The sequence below is a fragment of the Staurois parvus genome, unplaced genomic scaffold (assembly GCF_062004578.1).
Source record: "Staurois parvus isolate SC_StPar_1 unplaced genomic scaffold, SC_StPar_1.0 ptg000017l, whole genome shotgun sequence".
NCBI classification, from domain to species: domain Eukaryota; kingdom Metazoa; phylum Chordata; class Amphibia; order Anura; family Ranidae; genus Staurois; species Staurois parvus.
The window spans coordinates 21,611,627-21,636,620 of NW_028317813.1; the positions used below are offsets into that span (position 1 = coordinate 21,611,627).

The window sequence follows — 24,994 nt, forward strand, 5'->3', positions numbered from 1 at the left end:
TCTAAGCTTATAAAATATCTACTCTTGATATTACCCTTTCATCATGAAGCCTTTTTGCATTATTTTTCTGTCTTTCACCATCAGTATGATGTAAGGTGTACCTTGTTCCCGTTATCTCACTTTATCATGACCAGTCAGCATGAACAGCTGGAGTTCTCCAGCTGGAACCGCCAGTCATATACAGAACTGGACAAGATGTAATAGTGCTAGATATGCCAGCTTTTTAGTATTAAAGAAGGATTCCATGCAAAGATATCATTCATAATTAACCACATATAGTATGTACATTCCCTGAAAAAAGGCAAAACATCATTTTTAAACTGTTCTAACAACTCTTGAATCTCTCTGATATTAAAGAAAAAAAAGGTTTCAAATCCAGTGTATCTTTTACAACATAAGCTGTTGTTTGCTTTTTTTTTCTTCAAAATTAGAGCAATGGAAATACACCTCTAACCTACCACAAGCCTATTTTAGTTCATGTGCAAAACATTCTTGCAAACTTCCACCTGGTCAGGTAAATATTTTTCAAGGATTTTAACAAACTTTACTGCACATACTGTATCATATACAGATCACCACCACTGTACCAGATCTAAATATGTATCAAAGGAAAAAGAGGAATGAATGGAATTTACTGGTACAATAAGATGACACACAAAATTCATAAAATCTATTTATCTTTTTATTCTTATAAAATCATATATAAAATTAATAATTATTGCATAGTTAAACTATATCTTCTCATGGAATCCAGTTCCAATATATGAATACACTTCATAACTTATTTAGATACACAAGGTCAAGGGGTTTCTCATTTATAGCTTCTTTAGGACCATCAAGGGATCCAAAGGAAGGATACTGAACCTAGCAATGTGCAAAACTACCACCGTGTTTAGTAGACAGTACTTGGGGGAGGAGAGCACATACTGGAGGCAGGAGATGGAGTACAAATTTGAAGGTCCACTCAGGTGGGTTTGTTGGATGCTGCCATATATTAACTTGAATCCCCTTATTGCAATACATTATTAATGGTATACACACAGAGCTTTTTGTTACTTCCAACCTGGCTGTAGATATTAATCTCAAGTACTCTCACCATGTAACATCAGGACTTCTGAATGATCTGGAGATTGATCTTACTATAAGTAGTATAAAACATGGAAATTATCTACGCTGCTCCATATGGTTATCTTCTTGATTTAAGTGATTTTGGATTTGGTCACCTCTGAAAATCGATAGTTAATTGTCTGTTGGCTGTGGAGGGTCCACTTGTTCTTCTTGTTCCAGTGTATTTCACCTCTAGCTGCCTCCTCTGTTAGCCCCAGTGATAGTTATGTACTTTGCTAGGTTCAATGTCTCTCCTTTGAATTCCTGGATGGTCCTGAAGAAGCTACAGTGTAAGGAGCACGATGACCTTGTGGATCTAAATAAGCTATGTAATTTATTTATATTTTGTAATTGTAAAGTATAATTGTATAATCAAAATTTAATAGGATTTTATAAGAAAATATTGTTAAACTATGCAATAACATTTCATATTTAGATATGAATTTATAAGAATAAGTAGATTTTATGAATTATGTATGTCATCTTATTGTACCAGTAAAATCTGTTAGTTTTTCTTTTTCTTTTTCCTTTGATAAATTTTACTGCAGAGTCCAACCAGCTGCTGAATTAATGAATTCCACCGACTTCCTACTTCCTGCAGCCACCTCCTGTTTTTGCAATGCAGAATGGGAGAGTCTTTTTATGAAGTTACATGATCAGTCCCAGTGTTGTAATAAAAGAAAAACAGCTGGGCATAGCAGTAAGAAAATTACAAAAAAAAAGTAAGGAAGCCATTTTGAAATTTTTGGCCAGTTTTAGCAGTATTAGAGTTTTCTACCATGTAAGCCATGTATTAAGTGGAAATCTTGGGAAATCCTCATCACACATTCCAGGAGGATGGCTGCAGGGCCCATATAAAGAACAGCCAGGGGAAAAGCTGTGACATCATCTGGGACCAGGCTGCCTGAGCCCAGAAGAGGCAGGCAGTTAAAGGGCAGCTAGGAAGGCGGTGTAGGACACAAACACAGACAGTTGAACAGTTCATCTCTGCAGAACAATGTTGGATCCTTTGGGCAAGTGAGTGTTCATTATGAATTTAAACCAGCATAACAGGTAATAGGTATAGGAAAGGGGAATGCAGGGGGAGTTAAAGCCTGCTTTAATATAAAAAGTCTGACATTTAAATAATACTCAGTTATTTTTTTATTATTACAATAGCAAGCTTTCCAGATCTGTTAGATTCCTTTTTTAGGCATTTGTAGAGTGATGAGAGCTTGCATCTGTAGTCTGTAGTAGCAGCATCCTTATGTGAATTCTGGAATCTGCTAAGAGTATTCTTTTTTTGTTTCAAATTATTATTTGTAATTGTTAAAGGCTTCACTGTTGTTAAAATCGATTCTTGCTCTAGTTAACCAGAAACCATATCCTCCAGAGATCCTCCAAAGTCTCAGTATTCATGTATGCAAGCCTCTATATATAAGGGAGGACTGGGCTGGGGAGAGCATCAAAAACCTATGTTGGGCTGGTGTCCCTGAATTGAGATACTTCACTAGACATCTATTAGAATGGGACCTGCAGTCAGTGACACGTGACTGATGGCCATTAAATACATACTTGCTCCCCATGTGTTCACAGTGTGCGGGGAAACTTCCTTTTTTGCAGCTCTGGGATGTCATGTGACTAAATGCCAAGAGACACAAAGTAAGCTGATGCTGGAACATGTAAAAAGGTGTATCACCATAAACCATGTCCACCATTCACACCAATCAATGCAGCACCATGACACACTTTGCATTATACACTTTCTTTAGCTCAAATAAATCTGTCACTACCATCAAAAGCTAGTTGTCTGTGTTTGTCCACCAGTCCAAAAGTTCCTAGTTCTCCCCTAGTGCTACAAACAAAGGTTTCAATAAATGCAACAGATCAGTACATTAAAAAATGCTGGTTCCTATCACAATACCTTTAGAACTCTGCTGATGCTGACATATCTTACTCAAAAGGACTACTCACTGACTGGATGCATATGTTGGGTCAAAAATTATTTTCTGAGACTCTGATTCTTGCTAATGAATTATCAGGCTTCTTTAGTATGGATAGCTTATTGTTTTTTCCAGTAACATCTTGTTTGTAAAACGCTACCTCTCCAACTCATTCCAAGTCTCTTGCCTGTTTTTTATGTCTGTTTAAACTTTAAAGAGTCCCATGTTTATCATTTACCAGCAGCACCACAACAGGTACTTTGTTTCTCTGGTTTAGGACTGGTGCCCACTAGGTGACATCTATTATAAGGTCACTGTCATTGTACCACAGGAAAGCAGTAAATAAATATGATTTTTCCTCTTCCCAGGATGGCTGTCCATGAGATCAATGCATGGCAGACGTATCAAAGTGCACCTAACATCATGGGCATAAAACCCTGTCCAAAGCACACATTTCACAACAAATATTTAAAATAAGTATCAGTGCTGTATACTTACTGCTTAGCCATTTGAAAAAAAAAAAAAATTAAATGGTGATATAAAATTTACCACATTTTGTTACACCAAAGAAAGCAATTTTAGGCCTCGTTAACACCATAAGCGCAGAAAAACTGATGGAAAAAACGCAGGTTTCACTTGCAGTGACATCAGTTAATATCAGTTTTCATGTGTGTTTAGTGAGTTTCATACAAGTTCCAGTGTTGTGGTGTGAACGGGGCACATAGAGAACAATTGTTTTCTTTGTTCCCTCGCAGAATGCGTACACTGATGTGAACAAGGCCTAAAGAAGTTTGGCATGTTTAAAAAATAAATATGCATACTCACCTCTATGCTGCAGCATCGGTGTGATACTGCAGCTGTGATAAGTCGGCTCCAAGACCAAGAACTGAGCAATCACATGACAGCTGATCACTCAATTCTCAGTCTGCTCAGAGCAGAGAGCAGTGACGGTCTATGCTCCTCACTGGATTTCCGGGCTGAGGAATGAGCGAGCGCAGCTGGCTCCAGGTCTCATCTGCTGGGGGAGGGTTTGGTCAAGATCCTTCCCGAGCCTTGAGCAGCTCTGCCACATCAGTCAAGAATGGGCTGTAGCTCACCATAAAGTGACTCATATACAGTCATATACAGTCAGGCCATAAATATTGGGACATTGACACAATTCTAACATTTTTGGCTCTATACACCACCACAATGTATTTGAAATGAAAGCTGTACGCTGTTCTGTACATTACATTTTGCTGATCACTGCACTTTGTTTTATATTACATGGTCCTAACAGCTACATTTTATGGGGTTGATTTACTATAACTGGAGAGTTTAAAATCTGGTGCAGCTCTGCATATAAACCAATCAGTCGCCATTTTTTTTGTTAAAGCTTGATTGAACAAACTGAAGTTAGGAGCTGATTGGCTACAGCTGCACCAGAAGAATAACAATAGTAAAATATAAAATGTAAACATTTTCTTTAAACATTTAAAGAGACACATAAAAATAAAAAACATTTTAGAGCCCACCCACACACACACACACATAGAAAAATGCATGCACTTTGATGCTTGCGATTGCCCTACACATGTTATATATTACCACGCAGGCCTAACTGAGAGCAATAATTCTAGCATCAGAACCCCTGCATAACACTAAATTGATGGCCTGTAGGGCTTTTAAAGCATTGCCTATAAAAAAATATAGGGTACTGAAGATTTTCACCGTTTCATAGGTACCCACACGCAGAGCCCCAACAGTTTAGTCTTACAGTGTTGTGCAGGAGTTCTGATGCTAGAATTATCAAATTAATTTTGAAGTTTTTTTTTTGGGAGGGGGGGGGTTGCAAGTATCTGGTCTTGCTTAGGGTGCAACATAGTCTAGTACCGGCCCTGTTAGGCAGTAATAGGAAATGTGCACCGATGGAGGGAAGTCACCTTTAAGTGAAAACATAGAATTTTATTAACCCATGCTTAAACTCCAGGGAAAGAGGGATAAAGAGTTCAGAACACCCATTACTGACCCGCAGACTCCATAGATCAACCATAGACCCTGGTATAGAAAAGTACCTTAAGCTGAACCCAGTACCTGTACTTTTTTAGATGTAGCCATCTCCGTTAGCAACCATATCTTTCCCTGTAGCAGCAACAGCCTTGATGACCCCATCGCGATGCTTTTCCAGACCTTCCAGGAGTTCCTCCTCCAGAACCTCAAGTGCCAGAGTGACCTTTGGTACTTCATCTCACACAACAGTTCCTCTCATATGCCCTGGGAAGCTCCCTGAGCACAGGGCTTCAAGCAACCAAACACACTGGGATAGGCAGGCTCCTTCTTGTCCATGAACAGACCACAGCCTGGGAGGAAAGAGAGATCACCTGGCCCTGCCTAGATATTTATAATCCCCCCTGCATGCACCAGTGGCAATGAACCTTCTACTGGTTGGCTAGCATTACAAATATTTACAATTCAGTTTTACTATAACATTTCATACTATTGCAAGAGGTACCAGTGACATCTACTGGCAGCAGTGAGAAACAACAGCTTCACTGTTTTTAGGAGAAAAACAAATGGGCAAATGGACTATAGTTAGTCTGGGCTCACTATCACCCAGCATGACTAAATTTAGATAATAGGCCCTGTTTAGGACAGGGTGGCTACACTGCATTGTATATTACATGGTCCTTACTACTCTATTATGTAAGCTGTGCAATACACTTCATACTCCTGAACAAACATTAATTGTCTACTCTTTTATTGGTTACTGAGTAGATTACAAATATTTAAAAACGTTTTTCTCCCCTGTGTGCTTTGTCAAAGTATAAACTCTCTGTCTAGAATCCGTGTGCAAAAAAAGTTTGTAATTGAAGAGTTTAATTTAAAAACAATAATCCTTCGTCCTCAGGGATATGTGTAGTGAACGACTCTGGCTTGTGGCAGTTAACATACACTATATTGCCAAAAGTATTGGGACATCCCTCCTAATTATTGGATTCTGGTGTTCCAATCACCTCCATGGCCACAGGTGTATTAATTAAATCAAGCCCCTAGGCATTCACACAGCTTCCACACATTTGGGAAAGAATGGGTCGCTCTCAGGAACTCAGTGAATTCAATTGTGGTAGTGTGATAGGTTGCCACCTGTGCAATAAGTCCATCTGTGAAATGTCCTTTCTACTAAACATTCCACAGTCAACTGTTAGTGGTGTTATAACAAAGTGGAAGCAACTGGGAACAACAGCAACTCAGTCACGAAGTGGTAAGCCATGTAAAATGACAGAGCGTGGTCAGGGCATGCTGAAGAGCACAGTGCGCAGAAGTCACCATCTGTCTGCAGAGTCAATAGCTTAAGACCTCTAAATTTTGTGTTGCCTTCAGATTAGCACAACATCAGTGCATAGAGAGCTTCATGGTATGGGTTTCCATGGCCGAGCAGCTGCATCCAAGCCCTACATCACCAAGTGCAATGCAAAGTGTCGGATGCAGTGGTGTAAAGCACTCCACCACTGGACTCTAGAGCATTCCTCTGTCTGGCAATCAGATGGACATGTCTGGATTTGGTGGTTGCCAGGAGAACGGTACTTATCTAACTGCATTGTGCCAAGTACAAACTTTGGTGGAGAGGAATTTATGGTGTGGGGTTGTTTTCCAGGGGTTGGGCTTAGCCCCTGTTGGATTTTTAGACACATATAATACTTCTTCTAGTGTCTTGAAGCGATTATGAATGAAAGAGCCATTGAAATAAAAATGAAGTGTGATTTTATTCTATCACACAATGGAGTAAAATAACAATGTAAAGCGTATTATGAACAGTTCCATGTAGATAAAACTATTGTAAAAATGACAAGCGAAGGTTTAAAACAAAGTCACCATTATCTGTCATGGCTGTCCTTGCCATGTGCGATTCTCATGTCCTTCTCCAACTCAGAGTCCGAGAGAGAAAGAGCCGGACGTGACGTTAATGATGATCTCGTCTTGCAGCACCTGTTCCAGCATCTCATCCGTGTGTGTACGTGTATGTCAAAGTGTCAATATTAGTGTGTGAGCGTGAGTGTGTGTCCGTCGTCTCATGGACTTTTAAGAGGCAAATGTACGTCATAGTTAGTGATCTCAATACCTTCTATGAAAAGTATTACTGCTTAGCAAAGCCATTTCATATAAGGTGAAGATGCTAAACATATGATGTTCGATGGACAGGAACATATGTATGCTGATGTACCAATGATGTAACCCTTAGCTATATATTTAAAAGATAGTATAGCTTAAGAACATATCAATGTATAATCACTAAACTATATATGTATTAATGTTAGAAATGTATTCTAAATATACACAGAAAATACGTAATGTAATAGTAAGTCACTTCTAATAACCTTGACATAACTACCAAATACTTTTATGCCTAAATATCTCTAAATATAGTCTACTCAACTTTCAACTGGTATATACTATTTCAGCTTAACTTGTATATCTTTTGGTCTCAGCTATAATTGAAGAATAGTAAATACTACCATTTGTCAAAGACCACTTACACATATTAATATTAATTATGACTAATCATAAAAACCAAATATTTTGCAAGCTTGCCATTAATATAAGTGCCGAATCATAATTTAGATTTAACAGCCCCTTAGTTCCAGTGAGGGAAACTTTTAAGGCGTCAGCATACCAAGACATTTTGGACAAGCTCATGCTCCCAACTTTGTGGGAACAGTTTGGGGATGGCCCCTTCCTTTTCTAAACATGACTGCTCACCAGTGCACAAAACAAGGTCCATAAAAGACATGGATGAACAAGTTTGGGGTAGAGGAACTTGACTGGCCTGCACCTCAACCTGATAGAACACCTTTGGGATGAATTAGAGCAGCGACTGCGAGTCAGGCCTTCTCGTCCAACATCAGTGCCTGACCTCAGAAATGCGCTTCTGGAAGAATGGTCAAACATTCCCACAGTAAACCTTGTGGACAGCCTTTCAAAGAAGAGCTGAAGCTTGTTACAGCTGTAAAGGATGGGTCAACTCAATATTGAACTCAATGGACTAAGACTGGGATGACATTAAAGTTCATGTTCATGTAAAGGCAGGCATCCTAATACTTTTGGCAATATAGTGTATATATTGTAGATACAAGGACTATGCAGTGTATACAGAGAGTAGCCTCAGGCCTGTTTACCCATGCTCTTTTAAACCAGTGCCTAGTGTTTTCTCTTGGATATGACCAAAGGTGCCCTGGGTCTTTCGCAATCTTAGTGCCGGTTCTCATAAATGCAGATTGAATGCTGTTTGAACCGCATCCAATCCGCATGATATATGAAATAACATTGCTTCCTATGGTCCCTGTTCACATACATCCAGTGCACAAGCAGTGCGGATTCAGTGCAGATTGAAAAAGAATCATGCCCGATTTCTGAGCAGTGCAGTCCGGTTCAGATGTGCATTGCAGGCTCATTGACTTCTATGGGAACCACTTTTGAATCACACGTCATGAGTTTGTGAACAGGATTTCAGGATGGTTTTCTCTCCTGATCCTGATGTAAACCTGACCTGATACTGATGTAAACTTAACCTGATTCTGATCTAAACCTGACCTGAACCGCTGAACAACTACTTTGTCAATTAGCTGACAAAACGGAGCTTCAATTCACACCGCACATGTGTGAATCCACATTTAACAACACCCCTGAGAAAGACACTTGCAGGCAGGTGCAGTCTACCTTCTCCACTGTAGGTGGCGCTTGGCAACACAGGTGGAGGAGGTCGATGGTCTCCTTGGTCACAGGGAGGCAGCTATCCAACTGCATGCCGGAGCCACATTTGACCCTGGCTCCTGGGATGATGCATAGCATTAGGGAAAGGTTCTGGAGGAGTATAGAAAGTGCAGGGACGCACCATCTTTCCTGGAAGCCTCCCTTTTGGGTACAGGCTGGCCAGGTCGCATTCCACTCCTCAAGACAGCTCCGGTCAGCATTTCTGGTCCACCGCTCTACTGCCTCTTTATTGTACTACTTGTGAGTGAGCCCAGTTGGGTTGCTTTCCCACTGGGCTTGTTTTGTATTCTGGGCTTCGTTATAATATACTCTTAAAATCTCCCCAGGGCTCTGTGTGTTTTCTGCATCCTCACCACACTGCACTGTCCCACACACTGAGCTTTCACCCATGTAAAGTTATGTGTGAATTAAAAATAAAGAAAGTTCAACAAACGAGCTGACACTGTTCTTTAGTTCCTTAATGGCTGTTGGAACCAGCCTTTAAACTCCTTTGTCTCTAAATTCCCTGTTCTCCAACCCAGAAGTGTTTGAACTAGAGCAGTATGAGAGGCCACCCTTGTCATGTCTTACTTGTTTATGACAAAATGCTTTGCCTGAACACTGAATGTCCTGATCCAGAGGGAACACAGTGTCCTATTTTCTCCAACACAGATAGATTTTTCATAGCCTCAATAAATAGACCAAACTGCCTGTGACAATGCTGCATCTTGTCTCAGTGTAAGAAAAGTTGGGAGTTCTCATTCTCTCAGGTTTAGGGGTTCCAGGATGTGTATCTCATTAGGAGAAAACAAGTCCTGTCCAGGATTAGAAAATCCTGGTATAACTTCTGGAGCCCAGTCTATTGGGTAGGTTCATGTATTGCCAGCAACCAACATCTTAATTTTGCATGCATGAACAGCCCTTTTTAGTATAAGGGCTTGTAGGTCCCTTTAAGAAACAAAATGTAAGCCCTCCCAGGAAGTGAGGTGAGTTCACATCCCTCCCTGCAGGATTCTTTATAAACTCTGGGTGGAACATAATCATTGTTCAGAGGCTGATGGGGATAGACGAGTCTGAATGATGAAAATGGATTAAAGGACTTAATCTAATTCTTGCACCCCTGGATGGGCAACCCTATACCAGGTTATGGGAAGTACACTGCCATATAAAGAGGATCTGTATTACTACTGAAGTGAAGAGTATTCATTTATTATGGACTGTCATTACTACCTACCTCAAGTACAATAAAATAGAATTGTAACAAGACTCTGGCTGCTTGTGATTGAAGTGAGTGCCTGTTATCACTAGAGGTGTGAGCTGGTACAGCACATCATTAGTCTATAGTGCTAAACTGGTGCATCTCTTGGAGGAACACATGGTGGGATACACTGTGGGATGCAGGACCCAGGGAGACAACTCCTAGTCAGGTCGAGACAGGTTGTAGATAGGACATGAGGTCTCCCTTTTGTCATGAGTAGCTCACCCCCTTCGGATTAGACAGCTCTGGAGGGTTTTCCGTACTCCAGCAAGGTGAAGCCTGGCTCCCCTGACATTGCAGAGGTTGATTCGCGGGAACTCAGCAACCAGGAAGCAGGTGGATTGACCAATTCAGCACCAGCCTTACACCTGTCTTTGTCCGAGAAGCAACAGTCTGCAGTTGAAAGAGTGGACCAGTATCTGGAAGGCTGTTTAGCTGCTGAGTCGGAGCTGTGTGTACCTGACCTGCTTTCTAGGAACTCTGTGGTGGAACAAGTGAAGACCCCATCACCTGTCCTACATCTCTCTATGTCTAGTCTGCTTCACGTGAGGCATTCAGAGATCCCCCCTTGTTTGAAAGTACCACAAATAGAGTAAGTTACCTGTAAATGAAGTCTCATCACAATTGCACCGGGAGCTGTGGTACTAGAGAAATCCCCGGCATCATCTCCACCAGGTGCCTTGATTTTGAGAGTTGGGACTCCAATGTTTCGAGCTCTGCACCGGTTTCCCCTATGTAGGATTAAACCATACCTATTTGGGCACCTAATGCTTATTTGCATCTGGTAGAGGGTCCACGGGTACCTGAATACTTTTGAATGCTGCACGAAGCTGAACCCCTGAATGGGAACCCAACTGTAAGGAACTATTATTTTTAAATAAAAGTGAGCTAGGGAACTCTGAAACATATTTAAGTGGCTGGACTGAAGTTGATGGAAGGACTACACTTGAGGCGAATGCTGCCCAAAAACAAAAAGGAAGAGACTCAAAGTTTGATCCAGTTATATAGTCTGGTGCAATATATCAGATTATATATGCATAACTTTGGCCTTTATGTATACTTTAACGGGATATCACAGATAAGGGGTTTCAACAAAATGCTGCCTGCTTGAAGTAAATTTTTATTGGTTAAAGTACATTACTGGATTTGCAGGATTACTGGAATTGTTGGAACAACGGTAAACCTAAGCCACATAATCAAAAGATTCTTGCAAATGTTTCAAAGTTGTAAAATCTTTTACTTGTTATTGCAAATGATTTGTTCACAACGCCACAGGATGCGACAGGGTTCACTGAGTTTTTGTTATACTAGCACATCTCTGTGTTCTGACCTTACACCTACTTGGATTCGTGCCCAAAAGATTCACTAGTGCTGCCAGAGAAAACAGACGTGTAACTGGTACCCACACAGTCATATGTTCAATCAGTCCTGACCTGACATCACCACATGCTATGCAGGAGATTTGTTAGAATAATGTGAATGATAAGAATATATATTTTTCATAAATAAAATTAAATATGGTAATTTTGTATCACATGACTAAAAGCACCTATAAACCATCATTTTAGACTAACTTTTCTGAGAATTAGCATACCAACTTTTGAGGCTGATAAATATCTGCTGGAATATCAAACAACCAGGATAGAAAATATCTAGTCACGCAAGAACTGTATAGGCACCAAGCTGGTTCTTTTAAGGCTTGTGTCAATGGGCACATGCATCTTGCTTCCAGGTACATTCTGAGATCATTCACAGTTCAATGACAGGTGCATTTGACCTGCTGTTGACTTCCTTTTAAGCTGCACCAGCCTGCTTCAAGCTCCTTTTACATTCTCACTGACATATATAGGAAGGTAAACAAGTGACAAAAAGTTTGTCAACACAGGCCCACATAATCCTCCACTATATTTTACTCAATATAGGTATCAAAAGTCTACCTCAACCAAGAAAAGATCAAACAGAATGGTTTAAAATTGTTTTCAGTTAGTGTCATGTTTCACATGACTGTCATATTGACTGTCATATGCCTTTAAGAGTTTCTATATTTTGTTTCTGCTTCTCCCTTTCCTTTGGTTTAGTTAATGCTGTATAGATAGCCCTCCTCCTTTCCCAGAAATGCACTGCAGCTCTAGCCTCATGTCATGGAGCAGGAAACATGATCTTTTGATCTATCGAATGTTCATTGTTCTAAGATTCTCTCAGTTTATGGAATAAACTTCACAAGATCTACAAGATGTCTTAACGATTGAGTCACTGACTGTGGTATCCAGCTGAGGTTGAAGTTATAGTTATTTCATTACAAGTGTAAGTTACAGAGATCACACTATCACTGTTTAGATTGGAGAGACAGAACAGTAAAACGATCAGTGGAATGCCTCATAGGATCCTGGCTAGTCAAAGGATCAGTGAAATGTCTTCATAAGAATCCTTGCTAGCTAGAACACACAGTGAGATGTTATATGGATACTGGATATAACAGCTACAGAGAGTGCAGCCACCTCTACACAAGTCTGTACATGCCTCCAAGTATATCCCAGCATAACACTCATCAGTGTCAGGACAAATTATTGATGTGAATGTTTTACAACTGCAAGTTTATACAGTGCATGTGTATACATTACCACGTGGAATGTCTGTGAAAAAGAAAATCTTCCTGCAATCATTGCCTAGGAAACCTGAACTCAGCCACAGAAAAAGTGATACATTTCTTTGTAACCTTTCTATCAACCCCTCTCCTTGCTAACATGATGTTTCAGGAAAGTAATATACAGTCCGGGAAACTAATACACAACCACAATCAGAGCTTCATCCAGAGCAGGATAAAAGAGAAAAACGCTTAAGAAATCCAACCTGGAAAGTGCAAGAAAATCTTAATGCTGACAAGTTAGAATTGCTGTCTAATATTAATTACTTATGGTCTAATACTGTTAAATGCATGTCTGCTCTCTCCCAACAATCTCATGAGCCAATACAACTAGAGGACGCTATTCAGCAATTGAATGTTGCTTATGAGAATTATCAAAGATTGTGTGTTAAATATGTTGCTCTGGTAAAGCGGTACAACACTCAAAGGTCTTTGGAAGAATTAATGAGTTTTGAGGAGCTTAATCTTGAAAGAGACAATTTAGCGGTGCGAACAAAGACAAAGGCAGAAGTGAGAATAACACAGCTCCATGAACCCAGATCTTATCGCTCTGCATCTACTAGACACTCCTCAAGATCTTCCATATCCATACAATCAAGGTCTTCTACACTCAGTCAACAACTAATAAAAGCCTGTGCTGTTCCTGAAGCTTCTAAAATTCAGGCAGCCCAAAAGAAAGCAGAACTGGAGGCTCAGGCCGCAGAAATGGAGGTTCAGGCCGCACATCAGAAAGCAGGAAGAGAGGCTCAGGCCACACATTAGAAAGCAGGAAGAGAGGCTCAGGCCGCAGAAATGGAGGCTTAGGCCGCACATCAGAAAGCAGAAAGAGAGGCTCAGGCCGCACATTAGAAAGCAGAAAGAGAGGCTCAGGCCGCAGAAATGGAGGCTCAGGCCGCACATCAGAAAGCAGAGAAAGAAGCTGAAGCCACATGTCAAAAGGCAGAAATTAAAGTTTTGGAAAAACAATGTGAGCATGCCACAGCCATGGCAAAGTTAAGGGTCTTATAACAGGCTGCTAGTGAAAATTAAAGAGACAACAGTTCCAAACACTCAGTTGTATCTTATGTCTCAAATTCTTTGCATACCTCTCCAGAACGTCAACTCCTTGTCACAGCAGCCAAACTACTCCATCAAAGTCTCTTCTCTGCACCTACTGTACCTCAAGACCATCTGCCCTTATATCCTCCAATACATCAGACTGCAGCATCACAGCTAGCCGCAGACACTGGTGTGTATTTAACAGATCGTCCACCTTACTTTGGCACCAACAGAGTAGCTCCTAGCAAATGCACTACTCTACAAACCAACAAGCCAATGGACTCTAAGCCAGCTCTGGCACTGAACGCCTTAGTAGCAACATATGTTCCCAAATCACTCCACGTAAGTCCACCAACCATCACAACCAACTCGCTTCCACCTGCAGTCATGCACCCAAAATATGAAAAACCGGACATGTCACAGTTTGCTAAATACATGCTCTGCAGAGAGCTTGTTAAGACAGGCCTCAACAAGTTTGGTGACAAGCCTGAAAATTAGAGAGGCTGGAAATCCACCTTTAAGGCCACAATGAGTGAGCTAGACATCAATGCCACAGAGGAATTAGATCTACTCATCAGATGGCTAGTTCCCCAGTCTACTAAGCGCATCAAGAGGCTCAAACCAGTTCATATTGACAACCCTGCTGCGGGCCTTAATGCTGCTTGGGGCAGACTTGAACATACCTTTGGCAGCCCAGAGGCCATTGAAGATGCTTTATTCAAAAAGTTGCAAAGCTTCCCAAGGATTTCTGCAAGCGACAATCTAATGTTTCAGGAACTCAGCGATGTTCTATTAGAGCTTCAGCTTGCTAAGGCTGACATCAACTTACCTAGTCTCAGTTACCTTGACACCTCTCATGACATCAAATCTATTGTTCTCAAGCTACCATATGGAATTCAAGAAAGACGGGCAGCGCTTGGATCAAAGTATAAGGAAGAACATAGAGTTGCCTTTCCTCCTTTTTCCTACTTCTGCGAGTTCATCAAAAGAATTGCAGACACTAAGAATGACCCAAGTTTCTCATATGTTGACTGTAACATTCTCAGTACACTCTCTCCAAGACCTACGAACACACGTATGTCGCACAGAGACCATAGAGGTCCAGTGTTAGTGAAAAGGACTAATATTCTACTTGCACCTTCTACAGTTCTTGAAAAGACTGATCAAAACAGGAGAATTGCAGACCCAAATTGCCAATGTCCAATACATAACAAACCACATCCACTTAAGAAATGTATTGGCTTCAGAAAGAAAACCCTTCAAGAACGTAAGGAACTTTTGAAGAAATTAGGGGTTTGCTACAAAATGCTATGCCTCCACAGAACAATTTGAAAAGGACTGTAAAGCGATCATCAAATGTATAGAGTGTTACAGTGATGACCATGTGCAAGCTCTTCATCAATATTCGCACAGCTCTACTACTCTCACAAACAATTTTCCTAAGGCAAAGCAAGGCGGGGAGTGCCCAGATCAAGCAACACTTACCACCTCAGTGTTCTCTACATGTACAGAGGTCTGTGGAGAAGGATTCTGCAACAAATCCTGTGCAAAGATATGCTTGGTCCGTGTATACCCTAAAGGTCAACCTGAAAAGGCCATAAGACTGTATACTATTCTGGACGATCAGAGTAACAGATCTCCTGCAAGAACACAGTTTTTTGAACTGCTGAACATAACTGGAGATGCTCTGCCTTATACTCTAAGCACTTGTTCTGGCACTACAGAAGTCTTAGGTAGGAGAGCCAGTGGTCTTGTAGTTGCTCCTCTGAATGACAATGTGGAAATATCTTTGCCCACTATCACTGAAGGCAACCAGATTCGAAGCATCAAAGAGGAGATCCCTACTCCTGAAGCTGCTTTTCACCATTCACACTTAAAGCACATAGCCAGCCAAATACCAGCCCTCGATGAAAGTGCCGATATCCTGCTGTTACTTAGTTGAGACATCCTAAGGGTGCACAAAGTTCGTCATCAAATCAACGGTCCACACAATGCACCATATGCTCAGCGTCTGGATCTAGGATGGGTCATCATAGGCAATGTCTGCCAAGACAAGGACAGGAGGTCCTACTCAGTCTCTTCCTTTAAAACACATTTCCTGTCAAATGGGCAAACAACTTGTTCTGCACAACGACCACATAAATATATTGTGAAAGAAAGACTGTTTGAACAAGGTGCACAACAGCACATCATACAAGACAATAAGAAAGCTCTTAATCTCTGGGATGACAACATCGGCAACACAATGTTCAAGGTAACCACTAAAGACAATGAGTTGGCAGCTACCATAGAAGACAAAGAATTCTTGAAAACCATGAGTAAAGAGTTCTACCAAGATGATTCCAACAGTTGGGTAGCACATCTACCATTTCGTACCCCTAGCAAGAGACTACCAAACAACAGGGTACATGCAGAATCTCGGTTTGTTTCTTTAAATTGCAGTTTGAACCAGAAGCCTGAGATGAAAAGGCACATTGTGGACTTTATGCAGAAGGTGTTTGAGAGAGATCATGCTGAGCCTGCACCTCCTCTTAGGAGAAGAATGCTGGTACTTACCATGCTTTGGTGTCTACCATCCTCGCAAGCCTGATCAAATTAGGGTCTTTGACTCAAGTGCTCGTCATAAAGGAGTCTCCCTCAATGACAATCTTCTCACTGGGCCTAATCTGAACAACAATCTCATAGGAGTCTTACTTTGCTTCAGACAAGAGCCAATTGCTGTTATGGCTGACATTCAGCAGATGTTCCGTTGTTTCATCATCCGTGAAGACTACAGAAACTTCCTCAGGTTTCGATGGTACCGCAATAATGATGTCAACGATGAAGTCATAGACTATCGAATGAAGATACATGTTTTTGGTAACAGTCCTTCTCCTGCAGTAGCAATTTATGGACTGTGGAAAACAGCTCAAGAGGGTGAGAAAGAATTTGGATCTGATGCAAGACAGTTCGTCGAAAGGAATTTCTATGTAGACGACAGACTCAAATCTCTGCCCAATGAAGAAGAAGCTATTGACCTTCTTATTAGAACCCAGAACATGCTTGCCACTGGAAACCTCACACTTCACAAAATCATCTCTTCTGCATTTCGGGACACATCTTGGCTATATCCACCATGAATGAAGATTCTGTACACCTTTACTCCAGGCCTATAACGGAACTAGTACTTCTTTTGCCCAAAGAGGAAGACAAGTCATCAACCTCATTTAAAAGGAGGTAAGAAGGAATAGTGCAAATTGCTGCCTTACCCTCTGACCCCTCAGCCCTTGTCTTTTGAGACCAACATCTGCAAGTATTATGCTAAATGTTTGCATTATTTTCCTTTGTTCTTCCCTTCCTTCTTGTTTTGCAGATGTTCCTGGAAAGAATCTTCATTATTTATATTGGACTGAAGTTTATTATAATAGAAATCATAAATTTCGACGGGGAGTGTCATGTTTCACATGACTGTCATATTGACTGTCATGCCTTTAAGAGTTTCTATATTTTGTTTCTGCTCCTCCCTTTCCTTTTGTTTAGTTAATGCTGTATAGATAGCCATCCTCCTTTCCCAGAAATGCATTGCAGCTCTAGCCTCATGTCATGGAGCAGGAAACATTATGATCTTTTGACCTATCGAATGTTCATTGTTGTAAGATTCTCTCAGTTTATGGAATAAACTTCACAAGATCTACAAGATGTCTTATCGATTGAGTCACTGACTGTGGTATCTAGCTGAGGTTGAAGTTATCGCTATCTCATCACAACTGTAAGTTACAGATATCACACTATCAATACTTAGATTGGAGAGACAGAACAGTTAGGGATGAGCTCAAGGTTCGTTCCAAACACAAGTTCAGACCTAACTTTGGCTGTTTAGGCATTTGAATGAATGCTCAAACATTTACCCATTCAGTAGGAGCCGAATGTCATGTACAGTAATTTTATTACGTCCGCTAATATGCATGACAGCTTCCCACTAACAATGGTTGTTAAAAATGCCAGCAGGTACAAATACCTGCTGGCAGGTATAAATACCTGCTGGCAAGATAGCCATCCTCCTTTCCCAGAAATGCATTGCAGCTCTAGCCTCATGTCATGGAGCAGGAAACATTATGATCTTTTGACCTATCGAATGTTCATTGTTGTAAGATTCTCTCAGTTTATGGAATAAACTTCACAAGATCTACAAGATGTCTTATCGATTGAGTCACTGACTGTGGTATCTAGCTGAGGTTGAAGTTATCGCTATCTCATCACAACTGTAAGTTACAGATATCACACTATCAATACTTAGATTGGAGAGACAGAACAGTTAGGGATGAGCTCAAGGTTCGTTCCAAACACAAGTTCAGACCTAACTTTGGCTGTTTAGGCATTTGAATGAATGCTCAAACATTTACCCATTCAGTAGGAGCCGAATGTCATGTACAGTAATTTTATTACGTCCGCTAATATGCATGACAGCTTCCCACTAACAATGGTTGTTAAAAATGCCAGCAGGTACAAATACCACCTAGCCCTTAACTGAAAAGTACACCCAAATCTCTTTTGGCTGTACTTCTCCTGTGGATCACAGGACTGCAGTTCATTCTGCACTCCTGTGACACATTTTCAGCTGACAGCGGGATGAAGCCATCACTCAGCCTGTCCAAGCTGGGGAAAGATCTTGACTTCAGTGTCGGGATCAACCCCAGAGTCTGGAGCAGAACCTGACTCAGCCTCTCAGCGAGTCGCTGAGAGCCTGAGCCAGCTGTTCCCTCCCACTCCACAGCCCAGTGCTCTCTGCTCACAGCGGCGGTGAGAACTCTGCGATCAGCAGTCATGCGATCACTGAGTTCTCACACTTAGAGATGGTAGAGGACAGATGCAGAATTGGAACAATGCTGCATTCACCTAGGTAAGTATAATTTGGAGAGAAAAAACTCACACTTCTCTTTTAATAACCAGTGACTCCACCAGCCCCATTCACTTATATAGCTGGGAATTCCTGGCCATGTAAGCAAAGGAGAAGGGATAGTTTAATTTAAAAAATGATGTGGGGTTTCTCCCCCTTTTCATATCAGACACTTTGAGTCAGATATATGTGCAAAAAATGTGTGAGGTTCTCCAGTAAATCTATACTAGACCCTTCAGGTCTGATATGGATTTTAAGAGGCTCGCACACAAAAAAATGTGTGATGATCCCCCCAAAAAACAATACCACATCCTTAATCGGAGCATGCAGCCTGGCTGGTCAGAAAAGCAGGGGACAAGCATACACCCCCCCTTGCTTAACCATACCAGGCTGCCTCAACATAGGGGGGTACCTGGCCAGGGGGGACCCCTGATAAAGCACCTTGTTCCCATGTTGATGAGGGCCTCTTCCCTACAACCCTGGCCTGGCGGTGGTGGGGGTCTCAGGGTTTGGAGGCTTATCAGAATCCGGAAGTCCCCTTCAACCATATTTAGGCTGAAAAGACGCTGATTGTAAATTGTTGATGGAAAATAAGTCGAGTATGCAATGCATTTCTGTTATTACCTACATGACCTTATTTACTGCTGGGGCATCTAGGATCATGTGCCTAGAATGGTTACTTTAGATGGCAACACCGATGGAAGTACCTTTATTTTCTACTCTCTCATACTACAGTTTCCACAAACATGCAGTGAAATTCTGTCTCTTAGCTTAGACTGTGGCACATGCCTAGGGTCTTCTGTTGGGTGCTCTCAGTCATTGGGTGCTCTTCAACTGTCAATAATGCGGGCATTTGTACCTTGTATCAAAGTAGTTGTTAGAGATTTTATTGATGTCTGTCCTAGTGCTGATACATCATTATTTCAACATAAATTGCTATCAACATACCTTTCCACTGACACAGAAATTAGAAAACGAACTGCTCGCCTGCAGCCCACTGAACCCGTACTGCCAAAAGCATCAGCAACATAGTAAGTAAGTAAGCACTGTGCAGGCTGTTATCTGACAGAGATTACGTGTTGCTAATAGGGATTATGTGCTGGAGTTATACAGATGAAGAGGTTGTATTAGGTTGCTTTGTGTTGTTCTGCTGAAGGGGTGTACTCTGTTGTTGATAGAAGTACTTTATACTTCCGGAGGTAGGGATATTATAATAGGGTCTAATAGGAGACATAAACAGGCCCTGCCAGCTCTGTTTAAGCATCCTAGCAAAGAGTGTTACTGGCAAAAAGCCTGCACCACTCTTCTAAACTTGTAAAAAAAAAAATAATAATTTGCGCTAGTGAGTAAAACAAAATAAATACCCCAAATAAACAAATGTGAATCTAAACATAAATAAATACAACAAAAATAAATACAAAATAAATATAAATAAATAAGTGTCTCAAAAAAATGTTCAAGGATAATGTAAAAATCTTTAATGTCCAAAAATGAAGAAAATTCTGACAGTCCACCACCAGAAAAACTAAAAAAACTCACCAGAGCTAAATGATAAATCAGCATAAGGCGCTAATTGCTCTAAGAGCAATGATCAGCAGGATGATAAGCCACTAGTAGATCGATTTCCAGGGGGTGATGTTCAGCAGAAGCCAACTCCAAATCAACCAAAATGAAGGAAGCAATGATCTGTATTGAAAAGTACCACTAAGGAAATCCACTTCTCCCAGACTCCACCTTATTCATATCCAAAGGGTATTAGGCCAGACACTCGGAAAAGAACAATAACAACTTCATAGTGCAGTACCTTCATTTATTATGCACTCCCTGCACTTAACTCAAAAGGTGTCCCAGCCGACACCAGCGTTATCAGCATGTAAAATACACAATGAACGAACCCAGCCACTCAGCACATGCACAGTAGATCGCTGGGAAATGTAATGACGTCACATCGATCAAACCCCAAGCTACGCGGTTCATCATCGACGTCCTCACGGAGGACGAACCGCGTGGGGCGGGGTTTGATCAATGTGAATAAGCTTTGGATATGAATAAGGTGGAGTCTGGGAGAAGTGGATTTCCTTAGTGGTACTTTTCAATACAGATCATTGCTTCCTTCATTTTGGTTGATTTGGAGTTGGCTTCTGCTGAACATCACCCCCTGGAGATTGATCTACTAGTGGCTTATCATCCTGCTGATCATTGCTCTTAGAGCAATTAGCGCCTTATTCTGATTTATCATTTAGCTCTGGTAAGTTTATTTAGTTTTCCTGGTGGTGGACTGTCAGAATTTTCTTCATTTTTTGGACTTTAAAGATTTTTACACATTATCCTTGGACATTTTTTGAGACACTTATTTATTTATATTTATGTTTATTTTTTATTTATTTTTGTTGTATTTATTTAATGTTTAGATTCACATTTGTTTATTTGGGGTATTTATTTTGTTTTACTCTCTAGCGCAAATTATTATTTTTTCTTTGTTACACACTATACCAATTAGGGTGGAGTTTGCAGCTGATAGATTAGATAAGATTCCATTAATACCCTTTCCTTGGGCGCCAATATATTCACCTTTTTTTCTTCTAAACTTGTACCTAAATAGCAAAGGGGGTGCATTCCACTTGGTTAATGGGGAATGATCTGCAGTGTTCTATTCCATGTCTGAACCAGACACAACATAAAGCACAGAACAGCTGCAGTTGTTTCTCTGGATCCCTCTACCTAGCCCTGTGCTCAGTTGAGAGAGAGAAAAGCAAACTGTTAACCCTGCATTTGCCGAGGTCAACCTTCCAGCATATTATCAGGGAAATTAGCTTTCCCTGGCTACATGCATAGTTGCCAACAGTCCCGAAATGCCCGGGACGCTCACAGATTTTTGACATTTGTCACGGACAGTCCTTGTCCCGGGCTGACTAATGAAAATTTAGTTTTGTCACAGATAAGATCTACTTTGTCACAGACAGCTGAGCTGATCTCTGATGGCTCCAAACAGTGGGTATTGGCTTGCCAGTGTGTTAACTATAGTCTATTGTCCCCCTTGCTCCCTGCGAACCTCTGCCCTTCCTCTCTGTCCTCCCCCTGCCTGTGACTGCCAATCAGTGAGACAGGAAGTCATGTGGCCCCTTCTCCCATCCTGATTGGTTGTTACTGTGAGGGGGCGTGGCAAATCAAGGTGTGACCATGCCAGCCTGCCATAGCCACTTGAGTTTCAGAGAAGCACCTGCAAGGCAGAGGAAGCTGCTGTAGAGTGGACTCCGGACCAGTCCAAGGACACACACCCAGGACCACCAAACAGAGAAGACCAAGTGACAGGAGAGGTGCAGACTCAGCTGTAGGGACACTGAGTAAGTTGATTACTTTTTTGGAGTGGCCGTTTAGTTTTTTTCTTCGGGGGGGGAGTTGTGAGAGTGAGTGGGGTTTCAGTGGAATCATGACCTGGGAGGAGGGGTTTTGGGGGGTAATCATGGCCTCAGAGGGGAAACTTTTCTTTTGGGGAGCAGTGGGTGGGATTTGTCTCTTTTAGATGTGATGGAGGAGTCAGTCTTTTTTTATGGGGGAGTAATCATTTGGGGGGAGTAATCGTTATGCCTCCCTCCCAGAAAAAAAACCAGAGACTCGCTCCTCCATCACAGCCAAATGAGACAACCCTCACCAGTTGCTCCCACCACCCCCCAAAAAAAGACTCCCTCTCACAGCTAATTGGGACAACCCTCACCAGCTGCTCCTCCCCCCCAAAAAAAAAATTTCTCCTCTCGGGTCATGATCCCGCTAAAAGAAAACCTCCCAAAAAAGACTTTCACAGCCAAATGAGACAATTCCCACCCGCAATTCCCCCCCCCCCCCAAAAAAAACACTTGCTCCTCTTAGGCCATGATTATGGTAATTGTGGTCTGAGAGGAGCAAGTTTTTCTTGGGGGGGGAGCAGTGGGTGGGGGTTGTCTCATTAGGCTCTGATGGAGGAGTGAGTCTCTGGTTTTTTGTTGGGGGGTAGAGTTTATTTTTTTTTGGCAGGGGGGGTTATCATAGCCTGAGGGGAGCGATATTTAGTTTTTTGGGGGAGGGAGCCTCATTTGGCTGTGATGGAGGACTCAGTCTCTTTTTATATAGGATTATATACTATATATACTGTACAGTATATTGGATTTTGTATATACTCCTTTGCACTACGTCACTAATATAGAGATATTTATTTATAGAAGGGGAATCATTTTAGAACATTTTCTTAATACGTATTAGGGGTGAGTGAAACTGCCTGAGTTCATTTGGAGAAAAGTCCACGAAGCACAAACTTAGTAGCAAAACCCACTGAAAACTATGGGAGGCAAATTATTTTTCATTTTCAGGGCTTATAGGGAAGCTTTTGCCACTGTATAGCCCTAGCACATGGATCACATACTAGGTACGTGTTCCAGCGCAGGGAGGCCGCTCTGCTTACATATATATGGTTGGCAAGAAGTTAAAGCTGCACATGGTATTACAAAACAGTGTTATGGAACAGTCCAGATAGTAGCTACTTTTTGACAAATTTGGTCAATGACGTCACTCAGGATCCTTACCACTGTGTTTACATGCATCAAGGATTTTTCATTTAGATTTAGCAACAGGACTGAGGTGAGTAAACACCATAGGACATCAGGTCACTGTGATTGACGTAGATTTACATCACCAGAAACTGTGTATTACATCACATTACAGACATTGTAGCTGAGGTGATCACATTTTGCGAGAGCAGATATGCGGGGGCCCCCTTATTATAAAGTGGGCTTCCAGATTCTACTATAATTCCCCGTCATATTACCCCCAGCTTCTTCTTAGCACATCAGTGGTGGGGACGGCCAGTGGCAGAACTACCAGGGTCAGAAAGATCGCATTTGCTACCAGGCCCCAAGACAGCTTGAAGGACGCTGCTCTTTGTTCTAAAAACTGGGCACTTTGCTCCTGTCTTCGTGACAGGAGAAGAGTGCCCATTAAACATGTGACTGTGTTGTAGTGTCGGCTCAGAACTGTCTGACTGCTTCTACTGCTTTGGTGTCAGCAATGGGTTCGTCAGTGGCAGTGTGAAAGCCTTGATCCCCGGCTGGGAATATAGCGGCAGAGGCTGACCTGAATGATGGCGAAGGACATGGTGTCCAGTTCTGGGGCTCAGGCTGATGTCGATTGTGTAGACCGAACTCCTCCCTATACTTTCTGCACTCCACCGCAAAGACAAAGGACACCTGCTGCAGGAAGTGATGCCGACAAGGAGCCACAGTAATCCACAGGTTACCATAGGAACATACTGTACATCAGAAGCTGGATGGGTGAAGGTTTGTGGCAGGAATAGGACTAGCAGGACAGGAATCAGGTGGCAGGGACAGGCTGTTCTGCATGGCACAGATCAATAGCAGCCATCACTCCTCAGGGCTCTTATTGCCTCCAGGGTGCCCCTTTATATCCTCCAGAGTGCCCCCTTAGTGCCTCCAGAGTGCCCCCTTACACCCTCAAGAGTGCCCCTTTACATCCTCCAGGGTGCCCCCTAAGGGCAGTAGTACTAAGGGGGCACTCTGGAGGAGGATGTAAGCGGCACTCTGAAGGATGTAAGGGGGTACTCTTGTGGATGTAAGGGTGCACTCTGAAGGATCTAAGGAGGTAATTTGGAGGTACTAAGTTAGTGCCACCAGAGTGCCCCCTTAGAGCCTCCAGCGTGCCCCATTTCATCCTCCAAGTGCCCTTTTAGTACTACTAAGGGGTCACTCTGGTTGACTTAATGGGCCACTCTGAAGGATGTAAGGGGGCACTCTGGAGGATCTAGCGGGCACTCTGGAGGTACTAAGCACTGCCTGAGTTCCCCCTTAAATCCTTCAAAGTGCCCCCTTTCATCCTCCAAGTGCCCCTTTAGTAGTATTAAGAGGCCACTCTGGAGGCACTGATGTAAGGGAGCACTCTGGAGGATGTAAGGATGCACCCTAGAGGCACTGATGTAAGGGTGCACCATGGAGGCACAGATTTAAGGGGGCACGTTTGAAAACCTGATGTAAGGGGGCAGTGATATAGAGGGGTGCTCTTGGGGCACAGTGATGTAAGGGATCTCTGTCAGTAAATCTTTCATGCTTTGCCAGTAAAAAAAGTAATCAGGGTTGGCAACACATCACAGGAATAAAGGGCCCCTGGGATCAGTGGGAAGAGCCCCAGGCTCGGCATGGGGGGGTGTTTGATCAGGGGGCCCCTCATGCTTTTTTGCACCGCGGTCCTGAAGGTTCTAGTTACGCCTCTGGAAAGAACCCTTGTCTCTCAACATTTTGATAAAGATGTTTTAGAAGGGGGGAGCCTTTTGCGCACCCTATCCTTATTAGGTACCCCTCAATGTTTAGTTTAGTTATAGTTTAATCTGTGGTCTCCTATTTTTTAATGAGAGTCTTATAGAAACTACTTAGAACCCTCTA

General features: G+C 42.0%; 1 long non-coding RNA gene across 2 annotated transcripts in view; it reads right to left on the reverse strand.

Moving 5' to 3' along the window:
- Nucleotides 1–24,994, reverse strand: part of LOC149473400 (uncharacterized) — a 122,380-nt gene that overhangs the window by 53,152 nt on the left and 44,234 nt on the right. Inside the window, exon 1 of one of the 2 annotated variants that reach the window (XR_016313372.1) lies at nt 5,103–5,353. The exons of the other annotated variant lie outside the window; for it this stretch is intronic. This is a non-coding gene — a long non-coding RNA (uncharacterized LOC149473400). Of the gene's footprint in view, nt 1–5,102; nt 5,354–24,994 lie in introns of those variants that run through there. 2 annotated transcript variants of the gene reach the window in all.